Source organism: Drosophila serrata, unplaced genomic scaffold, assembly GCF_035046125.1.
Source record: "Drosophila serrata isolate PLE 108 unplaced genomic scaffold, ASM3504612v1 contig_292, whole genome shotgun sequence".
In the NCBI taxonomy this organism is placed as follows: domain Eukaryota; kingdom Metazoa; phylum Arthropoda; class Insecta; order Diptera; family Drosophilidae; genus Drosophila; species Drosophila serrata.
In genome coordinates, this window is record NW_028257190.1 from 530151 (window position 1) to 542627 (window position 12477).

The 12477-nt window shown below is 31.4% G+C and overlaps 1 protein-coding gene across 1 annotated transcript in view; it reads left to right on the forward strand.

The window, feature by feature from the left end:
• The first annotated feature begins 9123 nt into the window (after positions 1-9123).
• Positions 9124-12477, forward strand: part of ec (ubiquitin specific peptidase echinus) — a 158815-nt gene continuing 155461 nt past the window's right edge. Inside the window, exon 1 of the mRNA XM_086836652.1 lies at positions 9124-9142. The gene's annotated coding sequence lies outside the window, so the exon portion shown is untranslated. The remainder of the gene's footprint in view (positions 9143-12477) is intronic.

The following is a 12477-nucleotide window of genomic DNA, read 5'->3' on the forward strand; positions in this document are numbered from 1 at the left end:
CAACATTTAGCGCTTTATATTTATTTTTCCAATGAATTCTATGGAATTTTTCCTCCCAATATATTATATTTTTTGCCATTTTTTTTCCCAGTGCCTGACGGACTGGCAGCATCATCCTTTTGGTCCTTCATGTTGTCTGTCAATGTTTTGCTTTCATTTTTTTTTTCTTGCTTGCTTGCTGGGTGTTTTTTTGCCTCTATTTTTTTTTGTATTCTTTGACTTGCATATATTTGTATAGCTTGCTGGCTGCTCCGGAGCTGCTGATGTCCCAATGTCCTGCAGCTCTGACGATGATGTCCTGGGTGCGTCGCGCCATGGCTGGATGGCTGGATGGATGGATGGATGGATGGATGGCTGCATTCATTGTTAAATCATTGGGTTTTTGCTGCAGTTTGGCAAACGGCATTCGACGCTGCCAACCTCATATCAACCTCAATTCGCTGTCGTCCACGTCTCCACTTTGCAGCTCCTCAGCCTCAGCCTCTTGACTGTCCATGCAAATAAAGTCAGAGCGCGCGAGGTAAGAAAACAAAATGTGAACTGTGACTGTGCAACCGAAATAGGAGCACTGAGAAAAAATACTATAAAATATATAATTAGAATATATATTTTAAAAGTATTTTAAACCAGTTTTTATACATATATTGAAAGCTTCTTCCGTTTATCGATTATAGGATTCCGATATAACAAAGAGAATATCGATTTATCGCATATATATATCGCTACTATCGATTTTCAGCTTAAATTTCAATACAGTATGCATAATTTCTTAGGATTTTTGATAGGTTTTCATTATATATAGGCGGGGCAACCGAAATAGGAGCACTGAGAGAAACTTCTATAAAATATATAAGCAGAATATATATATTTTAAGGGTATTTAGAACCAGTTTTTATACATATATTGAAAGCATTTTCCATTTATCAATTATAGGTGTCCGATATAGCAAACAAAATATCGATTTAACGCATATATATACATATATCGATATAATCAAGTTTCACCTTAAATATCGATACAGCAAGCATTATTTCTTGGGATTTTTGTAGGATTTTTATAGTAATTGCATTAATTTTTTTTGTCCCAGTGCCCGGGCATCTGCTTTGAAATGCAAGGGCCTGGGACTTGGACTCGGACACGGACTTTGGACCACCGTACTCGGACTCGGAGTCGTCGGGGCTTGTTAGTCTGATTGGGTGGCTGATTGGTTGGAACGGCTCTGAATCTCAGCCGAGTGCCGTGACAGTTCCTGGGCCCCGAGATCCCAACAATGAAGCGGAAACAATGTTTACAATTTTTATTCTTTCTTTCTCGTTTCGTCTCGTCTCTCGCTCTCTCGCCTTGCTCAGTTCCGAAAAAAACACACAAAATATATACATATATATGTATGTGCTTTTTCTCCTGTATTTTTTTATACGTTTTTTTTTTTTTTTTTTATATTTCAGTTGGTTCATATTTTGTGTTTGCCTTGTTATGCTTTGTGTGTTGTATACACATTGTACCTGCACCTGTCCCGGAGCTCTCTCTCTCTCTCACTCTTTCTCTCTCTCTTTCTGGTTGCCATGTTTGACTGTATTTAGCCAGCGGTCATAAAGTTAATTTGTACAAATGTTGCAAATAATTCAAACAGTTTTGCTATGCTTTCCTCCTGCTCTCCATCTCGAGAGAGCGTTGCTTTTATCTGTTTTGATGGCTGTATTTCTTAGATTGCGCTGGCCACCTTAATTAGGAGGGGAGAGGGAAGGGTCACACTGGCAGTTATAAATTTATATAAATGCATATATCGATTGGTAGATTCTTTTGGGGTGTGTTGGAATAAATTGGCTCATTATTATTATGGTTTACCAAGGCATAGAAAGTAATACTGGTTATATTTGGAGTTATATTCAATAAAAATTAATTTAATCAATTAATTAATAAATATTTAACTAATTTATAACATGGTTAAATAAAATAAATATAAAAAATACTTTTTTTTTATCAATTTTCTTTAAATATATTCCTATTTACACTTTTTCCAATACTACAAATATTCATAAATAAGCTTGGTCACACTATCCACACCGATCAGTGTTGGCACTCAACAAATGTGGCAACAAATGGTGCCAACCCCACAGCCATTAGCAGGTGCCACATAAAATTTCTAATTAACCAAAAAGCCTATTAGCAGCGACACAACGAACACTATTTTATTATTAGCCAAAAGCAGATGCAGCAACAACACCAACAACAGCCAACAAAAAATACCCAAACACATTCAACACCTTTTAAGGTGGGCCTAATGAAGCCAAGGCCTCTCGCACATCCGAACCGGGGAACATAATTTTACTTATTACAATTTTATATGTATATATACATATTTATATTATATATATATATATATATATACGGATGGTATATGGGTGGGGAGGGGGATGCTGTCCCGCAGCAAAACATATTCCCAAAAATTACCAATTTTGTTGCTTACGATTATTACCTTGGCAATGGCTTTGGTGATGTTGCCTGATGTGGCGTTGTCGTCTGTTGCACGTTCCACTTGTGCGTTACGTTTTTGGGCCTTTTTGCGGCACTCTGGAGATGACTTAACACGTAGCACATCATTAAAAATTTTGTGCCATTAATGCATAACACACACACACATACGCATGAGTGAAGAAAGGGGAGAAAGGTGCAAAAGGTGCTATAGTTGAGGGCAAGTTATTAGTATATGATATATACTAATATGTATATTGAAGAAATATAAATACATCCAACTTAATATCATTTTAGACATAAAATAAAATATAAACTTGTTATTATATATAATATTTTCTTATATTCATTTTCTATAATATATAAGAAGAAATTAAATGCAGTTTGCAATTCGGAAATCTATCATAAATAACTCATATTTTTATATGGAAAATTTGTTCAACAAATCAAGGTTTAAAAAATGCATAACTCAGCCAAAAATTGATTAATTTTAATTCGGAAAGCTGTTCTATGCTAGTTTTTATTAGGTTAAAAAATCTGCATACTCAATTTTTAATTTACAAAAATTTCAATTTTTATCAATTTTTTAAATTCTGATTAATGTTAAAATAACGATAAAATTTGGTGAAAAATTTTAAAATTTTAATTTTCTCCCGGAGATGGCTAGATTGATTCGAATTTTGATGCTGATCAAGAATATATATTATTTATAGGGTCGGAAATGATTACTTCACTTAGTTTTAAGCTTCTGACTGAAGGTGAAATACCATTTTTATATCGATATTAACTATATTTTTATATGTAAATTTTTTTCGACAAATGAAGGTTTAAAAAAATCATAACTCAGCCAAAAATGGATTAATTTTAATTCGAAAAGCTGTTCTATGCTAGTTTTTATTAGGTTAAAAAATGTGCATACTCAATTTTTAATTTACAAAAATTTCAATTTTTATCAATTTTTTAAATTCTGATTAATGTTAACGATAAAATTTGGTGAAAAATTTTAAAATTTTAATTTTCTCCCTGAGATAGCTAGATCGATTCGGATTTCGATGCTGATTAAGAATATATATGATTTATGGGGTCGGAAATGACTCCTTCATTTAGTTTAATGCTTTTGACTGAAATTGGAATACCCTGCAATTTTACTAATCAATATTAATTTACCATTTACTTGTTAAAATATTTTTAAAGACTCTATAATTTATTTTATTCGATTGAACATTGTGAACCTTTATAAATATATTCTATTACGAAAACCTTTTTTAATTGTTGATATAGTTAATGTTTATTATTTTTGTATCTAGTTTTCAACTGTATAAATTCTTAAAAAATACTTGTGGGGTCCTATTTTTGTATTTCCATTTTTACTACTTCCCTAAACTTTGTTTTAAGCCTCTGTTTCTAATATTTTGCCCTGTGCTGTACTTGATCCAATTGCCAATATGTCACACGCATCCCCTGAAAGGGTTGTGCCTTCCTGTGTGTATCTGTGTGTGAGTGTGAAACTAATACCAAGCAACATTGCCATCTTATTTACGTCTTTTTAACACCTTTGGTCCGCCCACACCCGCCACACCCATCGCTATAGCGTTGAACAATTAACAAAAGGTAATGTAAAATTATAATTATCACACAAAAGCACATTTGTTAATTTAAGCTAAAACAAACACGGCCGAAAAGCGGGGAGGGGGCGGGACAGGAAGAAGGATGCTGGGCCTGGATCCGTACATCTTCCAAGACATTGTCAACATTTTAAGGGGGTGGTAAAGGGTGGGTGGAGGTGGGTGTTGCCTGGGCAAAACGACCGATGCGTAACAATGAAAAGTCCCCAATGTAATAAATATAAAAACAGCCAAAAAATATGCTATAAAATTATTTTGCAGCCAAGATGGCTCAACGAAAACTTCATTTTTGGCCCTATGAAAACACTGAAAACACATTGATACGCGAAGCTGGATCCTTCGTCCTTGGTCCTTGGTCCTTGGCATCTCATCTGGCTTGGCTGTCGTTGATTTTTGGTCCTTTTTTTGCGGCCCATAAATTTAATGGCCCTCCCGAAACCCCCAAACACACACACGCACACACGCTTAACCCTTTTTCGGCAGGATTCTATTTGTGTTTGAGCTTCAGCTCATTAATGCTCGGTCCTGATAATGTATTATCATTTCTGGTTTGAGGGGCATTTTTGGGACGCCTTTAGTGTTCCAGGGTAGCACTATCCTTTCAGTTTATCACTTTTTTGCGGAAAATGTTAATATATTTTCTATAAAAGGGCAGAAGGATGAGCTCTTTTTTGGACAAATTTAGTCATTTATTGACTGGAAACTGTGTGAGAAAGTATTAAAAATTAAATTAAATGAATTTTTAAATAGAAGAGTTCAATAATTTCTTTTTTTTTTAATTATTTTGTACTAATTTTCTGAAGTTTTGTTGTAAATTTTAAGGTAAAAATTCTTTTTTTCAATCAATTTTAAAGTGTTTAATTATAAAAATTTATAAATTGTTCATTACTTTTAATTATTTCCAAGCTTTTCATGCTTTTCTTAGATTTTTTTAATAATCCATTGAATCTACTATATTATTTATAAATTAATTAATTAATGATATTTTCTTAATTATAATTATTATGTATATTAATTAAATATACTTTATAATACTTTAATGTCTGTCTGATTTCTATTAATTATATATTAAGGTTGTAGTAGGATCCACTATATTATTAATAATTTGATTAATTAATGATACTTTCTTAATTATAATTATTAAGTATATTGTTTAAATATACTTTGTTATACTTTAATGTCTGTCTGATTTTTATTAATTATATATTAAGATTGCAGTTGGATCTACTATATTATTTATAAATCAATTAATTAATGATATTTTCTTAATTATAAATATTATGTATATTAATTAAATATACTTTATAATACTTTAATCTCTGTCTGATTTCTAATAATTATATATTAAGGTTGCAGTTGGATCTACTATATTATAAATTAATTAATTAATTATATTTTCTTTATTATTATTAGTATAATATATATTAATTAAATATACTTTTTAATACTTTAATGTCTGTCTGATTTCTATTAAATATATATTAAAATTGCAGTTGGATGTAGTATATTAATTATAAATCAATTAATTAATGATATTTTCTTAATTATAATTATTATGTATATTAATTAAATATACTTTATAATACTTTAATCACTTTCTGATTTATATTAATTATATATTAAGATTGCAGTTGGATCTACTATATTATTTATATATTAAATTAATTATACTTTCATAATTGTAATTATTATAAGATAAATTAATTAAATATGGTAGGTAATTAAATATACTTTATAAAACTTTAATCTCAGTCTGATTTCTATTAATTTCCTTCTCTCAATCCTTGGGTAATCTCTCGACCAGCTTTTCCTTTGCAAGTCTCCTAGAATTTTCTATTTACACACACACCCTTCGTGTGTTAATAATTTTTTTGTTTTTGGTTTTTGTTTTCTTTTTTTTTTTTTGTTAGGTTTTTCCCCCGTTTGCTTTGACTGTGTGTGTGTGTGCCCCTTAATTTATGGCCTGCTACATTGTAGCGAACACATTGGCATTTTAATGGACCTTCAGGCGGGGGATAGAGGAAGGTACTCTTAGTTGGGGGAAAAGGGGATTATCCTGGAATAGGAGCACAGGACATTAAAATTATTGAAGGCGACAAAGGGCCATTAATTCGTTGCGCTTAGAGTTGGCAATAATGGGGCACATAATTGTTTATTAATGAAGTTTAAGTATTTTTATTGGGACATTATGAGAGGCATAGAGAAGAATTAACAATATATATCTTTACAAAAGGATATACTAAGATATACTTAGAATTAAAAATAATAAAAAACTAAATACCAAAGGACCTTCTTGCATATGCACCGCCTTCATTCATTCCTCTATTTTTTTCACTTGCTTAGCAAAAGGGTTGAATGCGTGCAGTTAATGTCCTCGGAAAATTCACCCCCTTTGGCAGGACCAAGGACATGTTATGTGGAGACGCCTGCGCGAGTCCCCTCCATCGAAACCTATTGAATTCGCATCAGATATCAATAGCTGGCACACGCACATGTGAGAGCAGGACCTCTCGCTTTCGCTCTTCGACAGGACCTCTCTTCGATTTCGGTGCCACGAGTGCGAGGATAGCCAATCGTGCCACTGCAGGCAGCTGATTGGGCGCATTTCCCTTTTTGCCAGGAAAATGAGGAAAATTTCCCCCCGACACACACACACACACACACACACGCAGAAATAAAAAAAGAAGAAAAGAAAAAATGGTCAGCAAACTTTGTTGTTGTTGGGTCGAGAGAGAGAGAAAGAGCGTGGAGAAATGTGAAAAATTACATAATATGCGCTGAAAAATGTGCGTACATTTTTTCCCATCCAAAAAACTGACCAAACCGAGACTGCTCCCTTTCTACATACATATATCCTATCCCCTATATATATATTTCTTGTTTTATGCAAAACTTTTGCGTTTTACAATTCATTGCATATTCAATTTGGTTGTTGGGATTTTTTTTTATATTCGGATTTGGGTTCAGTTTTTGGGGTTTTCTCTCAGACAGGACAGGACAGGACGACGCCGCCTTTGGGCAAACGGCAAAGGTCCAGGGCATATTAATAAGGATTTCATTAGTTTTATATGCTACGCTTTACAATCTACATTCCACGTTGCTCTTTTTTTCCCTATTTTTAAGTATTTCTATTTAGAGTTAGTGATGGGTTATAAAGTATCGATCGATTTGGATTTTTAATTCGATATTTTTATAGATTTATAGCTGATATTTTGTATATTTAGTATATAATGAAGCCTAAATTATAATCTTTTAAGCGCTTAACTTTAAACTTTATTAAAAAACGATATCTTTCGATATTCATATCGATATTTTATTAACATATAGCATATTAACTATGTAGATCTTATTAATAATATTAAAAGTAGCCTTAATCGCTTCTTTTTATTATAATTATTATATTTTTTGTAGTATTATTTTTTGCTTTCTAATCTTAAACACGATGTTTTTTTCGATATCTCAAAATATATACCAAAACTACCAATTTGTTTCGATATTTAAATCGATATTATTTCACAACCATATAACATATTATCTATGTAGATCTTATTAATAATATTAAAAGTAGCCTCTCTCTCAGCTTCTTTATCGTTTATTTGTATTTTATTTGTTTATCTCTTCTATAATATTATTTCTAGCTTTCTAATCTTTAAGACGATATTTTTTTCGATATCTTTTCGATATACATCCCTAGTCAATACAATATTCTGTGCTGTTTCCATTCGTGTTTTATATTTTTACATTCTTTTTATCAGACTTGGGATGGGGGACCTCTAATAAATGGCTAAACGTTTGGACAAATGTCTGTTATTTTGTATTATCGTTGTTGTTTGATATGAAAAGTTGCCCCGCCGGCAAATCTGCTGGGAGCTTTCGCCACTCAAGCGGTCAGTTGGGTAATCTCCGAGTCACTACAAATGCCTTTTTTTCCCCAACGCTCGTTATGGATGGAAACTCGGGAAATCGGATTCGGGGATTCGTATGCATAAATCTGTTTTTCACGGCTTATCTTGCATACATTTTTTGTTTCGTTCTGATTAAAATTTGAAAGCTCTGATTGAGAGGGAAGTTTTATAAACTAAAGAATATTTGTTGAGAAGAAAATGAAGATATTGTTGTATCTAAATATCTATTAACTAAGCTAAGAATTATTTTTTAATATTTTTTAAAAGGAATTAGCCCCGGAATTTATTTTAAAATATAATTAACTCTCTTTTCCTATTTTTAAAAGTGTTTAAAGATGAAATTCTAGGTGTACTGACACTAGGCCAAGTATATCGTAAAGCCGTCAATTTTTTATTGTGTTTTTTATTTAGAAGTATATATATTTTTAGCTCCCATCATGGAATCGCCTTTTTTTTTTTTGTATTCGCTTACGGCTTTGGAACTCGAGGCTCGTTTGTGAAGGCGAAGGCTTTTTGTCTCTATTAAATTAATCGACGCTCATTTTTCCAACTTAACAAACGCAGAAATAAAAAGTATAAACGATAAAACATTTGCTGGCCAGTGCCCACCCCCACCACATGACCATTTTCCATTTGGATTTTTCCACCCAACAACAGGCAGAGGCAGCCAGCCACTTTTCATTTCTCCGGTTCTGCGTTCCCGTTTCTGTTTCACTTTTCACTTTTAAGTAGCACTATTTTTTAAGGATTCTCCGTTTTTGGGTCTGCTCTTCTTTAAACAAAAAAAAAAAAGGAAAACAATTTTGTGTGTTTTTTTTATGCATTATTTCATGCTTATCAAATACAAAACAAACGCACACGAGAGCGCAGGGTTGGGATTTTCCTTTCTGCTTTTCCTTTTTTTTTTTGTACAGCTTTTACGGTTTGCGGTTCTCCCCCCCTGGTGACATTTATGTTTCATTTGGCATTTCTGATGCGATTTCCTTTTAAAATGTTTTTTTCTTCTCTCTCTCTCTTTTTTCCAGCGATTTAGTGTGACATTTCAATCAATCAGACGTCTTTGGTCCGGGCAATTTGATTAAACACCAGATTTATGGCTTGTCAAGACCTCAAAATGACCAAAAAATGCTAATAAGTTGGGTAAGTGCTTTTTTAAAAAATTTTCAATTCCTTAAATCGGCTTTATTTACAAAGAGTTTTTAAAAGATTTCCATTTTTGGGGCCATGACACTATTGATATCTAGTTTATATAATGGGTTTTAGTTTTAAGAAATATGAAATACTTATGAGGTTGTGACTTAATGGGAATAAAGAATAATATCTTCCCTTAACCCTTGATTTGAAAATAATAGGAATAACCACACAATATCTGAAAATCCTTATATAATTATTATAGATGTATATTTTATATAAAGAAAAATAACTTATGCGTCTCTTTCTTATGAAAATAATAGAAAACCAATTTTAAAATAACCACATAAATAATATAATAAGTTCAGAACATAAATTCTTATTTATTTTCATAAAAACCTTTAATTTTTTACTATTGTCCCGTATGCAGGTATGACACTAGCTAAAAAAGACTTCTAATACTTCTTTATGAACTTTAATTGAAAAATGATAAGAAAATAATAGGAAAATATTGGAAAACCAATATTAAAATAATTATAAAATTGATATTTTAGTTGGGAACGTGAATTCTTTAAATATTTTATAAAAACATGTAGTTTTATTTAATTTTGTTTCTTATGCAGATATGACATTGTAGCTTTAAAAGACTTCTGATACTTCTTTATGAACTGCAATCGGAAAATTAATAGGACATTAGGCATAAACAATAATAATTATTAATAAAATTTTACATAAATTGGGGTTTTATCAATTGTAAATATAAGACAACAAAAAGAAAAAATTCCCTAAGACATTCTCAGTAATATTTCTTTAATAGGAATCGCTTTACACTAACCAAAGTCCCTCTTGAGACACCAATAAAAATGTAAAATATCATAAAAAATTTCCCAACAAAAGAAAACGAATCCAACAACAAAAAAAAAAAACAAAATTCTGGCCGTGTGAAATGTGTTTCGGTGAATCAGTGAAAATCATGAGCAAAAGGGCAAAAAGGAGTTGGCATAAATAAACACATCAACACAAAAGGCAAAAGTTTTACAGCCTGTTCAAGGCCCCATCCTTAACCCTTTCTTCGCTTCTCGAGAATCTCACACATGTCTCGTCTTTGTTGTAGGAAAAACGGAAGTCGGGAAAAAATCAGAGGAAAGCTGGGGGAGAGGCAAGAAAAAAAAGAAAAAGTAAAAGGAAGAAATGTTTTAATTGCCTCAGATAAGAAGTACACATAACTTGCTGCCACATCACCACACTCACCCCTGAACATAGAATGTTCTCCTTTTGCAAACGGCAATTTTACAATTCAGCGCACATTTTGATGAGCTTCATAATTTTTTGCCTGCCCATTGATGTTCTCACCCATAACACATTGAACGGGGTTACGGATGGGGCAGGGATACGATTCCCTCACTTTTTGGGTATTGATAAAACCTTAAGGATTTGGGGTAAAATTAAATAATACAATAATGATAAACAATCGATAACAAACGGAGATATTTTTTAAACATATATATCGAATATCATTTATATTTATAGCTTACCTATCGGTTATATCGATATGCCTTAACCATTAACCTATTTCAATTGAATACTGATTTATATTTAATATATATTTAATGTTTTATATTCTATATTCTATATATTATTATATTTATCGTTTATATTGATATCAATGAAATTTTAATCAATTCCTAGAGTATTCGCTTAGCTGCTACGATCCTTTTTAACCCAACCAACTGAAACTGACTTTCGACTTATCCAAGAGCATGGAAAACTCTTTCCATTCATTTCACATATATGTCACACAATTATCAAAGCTGTATCTATGCATCAGCGAATCCCACGCCCCACCGCCCACCGAAAAATATAAAAGAAAATAGCAAAAAAAGGAAAAAGGAGCAGCAGCCTACGTGAAGCGTTTTTGTTTACACGAATTACATGCATTTTACGCAACATAAACGAGATTAGTGCTCCGCTCACATTTTAGACGAAACAGAGAAACTTTAGAGGATGTCACATCCCCCTTGTCTTATATTCGAGTCCTTAAACTAGACAAGAACTTGACTAAGATACGACTCAGAACAGGAGGGAAGTCGGTGATTAAGGGTCACGACTTACAGAATACCTCGTAGAGAAATATATATAGATATTAATATTATTTCCTTCCTTTAATATTATATATTCTAATATTTGATATAATTTTATATTTGATAATTTATTATTTATTTGTTATATTTTATTTTATAATTTAAAATGGTAATAGATTATATTTTAATTATAATAATTATTTATATTTATTTTACTATTAATTATTTAATATTTATTTAGTTAGTATATTTTATTTATATTTATTTTACAGTAGTATAATTTCTAGTATTATTTATAATTCCCATCACCATCATACCCCACATTTCCAGGGTATATACCTTGACAGGAAAAGAAGTAGGAGTTGGATCTTCTCACAAAAAAAGGGGTTGGCCGCCAATGCCTTTTGTTTTTTACTTGCCTTGAACTTTTCCGCCTCCCCCTGCCCACCAGCACCCCTCCTCCATACCCAATGCCCTACCGCCCCCTTCAAAATGTGTAATTGTTGTGGGGGCAAGGTTATTCTCATATGTATAAATACAGTGGCAGTCATAATAATAGTAACAGATAGCCAGATAAATACTATAAATACAATCTATATAATTGTACAGGCGTTAGATAATATTTTTATAACTAAATAAATTTGTTTTTACTATTGTAATGACCCTTCAATTATTGTAACTTGTTGTACATTTTATATTTTATAAAATATAATGTGTTATTTAAGATATTTATAGATCTAATCAAAAGCTTCGTTTGTTTTTCTTTCCATCTAAATCACAGAAATGTTATATAAAACCTTTAATCGGCATTAAATAAATGTAAAAAAAGTAAATTAAGGTTTAAAAAAATATTCAATTAATATGTATAATTATAATTGTTGTTAATTATAAAAGTTGTTTATTACTAATACAAATATTACAGATTTTAACCAAAAAATAATTCATAAATATTTATAATTTAATTTTCAGCTTACATATTTGTCTCCCCTATTACCTTGACCTCAATTGTTTCCACATATATATATTAGATATATATATATATACAAATCTATGAGTATCTGTGTGTGTTTGCATTGTTAACAAGCGCTGTAAAATTTTTCTCATCTTTCTGTTAGACACAAAAATTTCTATAGACAATGTCCTGTCCCTGTATCCTCTCCTCATGCACACACACATTCTTAAACTCATATCTATATTTTTTATGACTTTCTGTTGATCTTGGCTGCGAGTACTTGTACTTACATACTTGGATAAAAAAAAAAA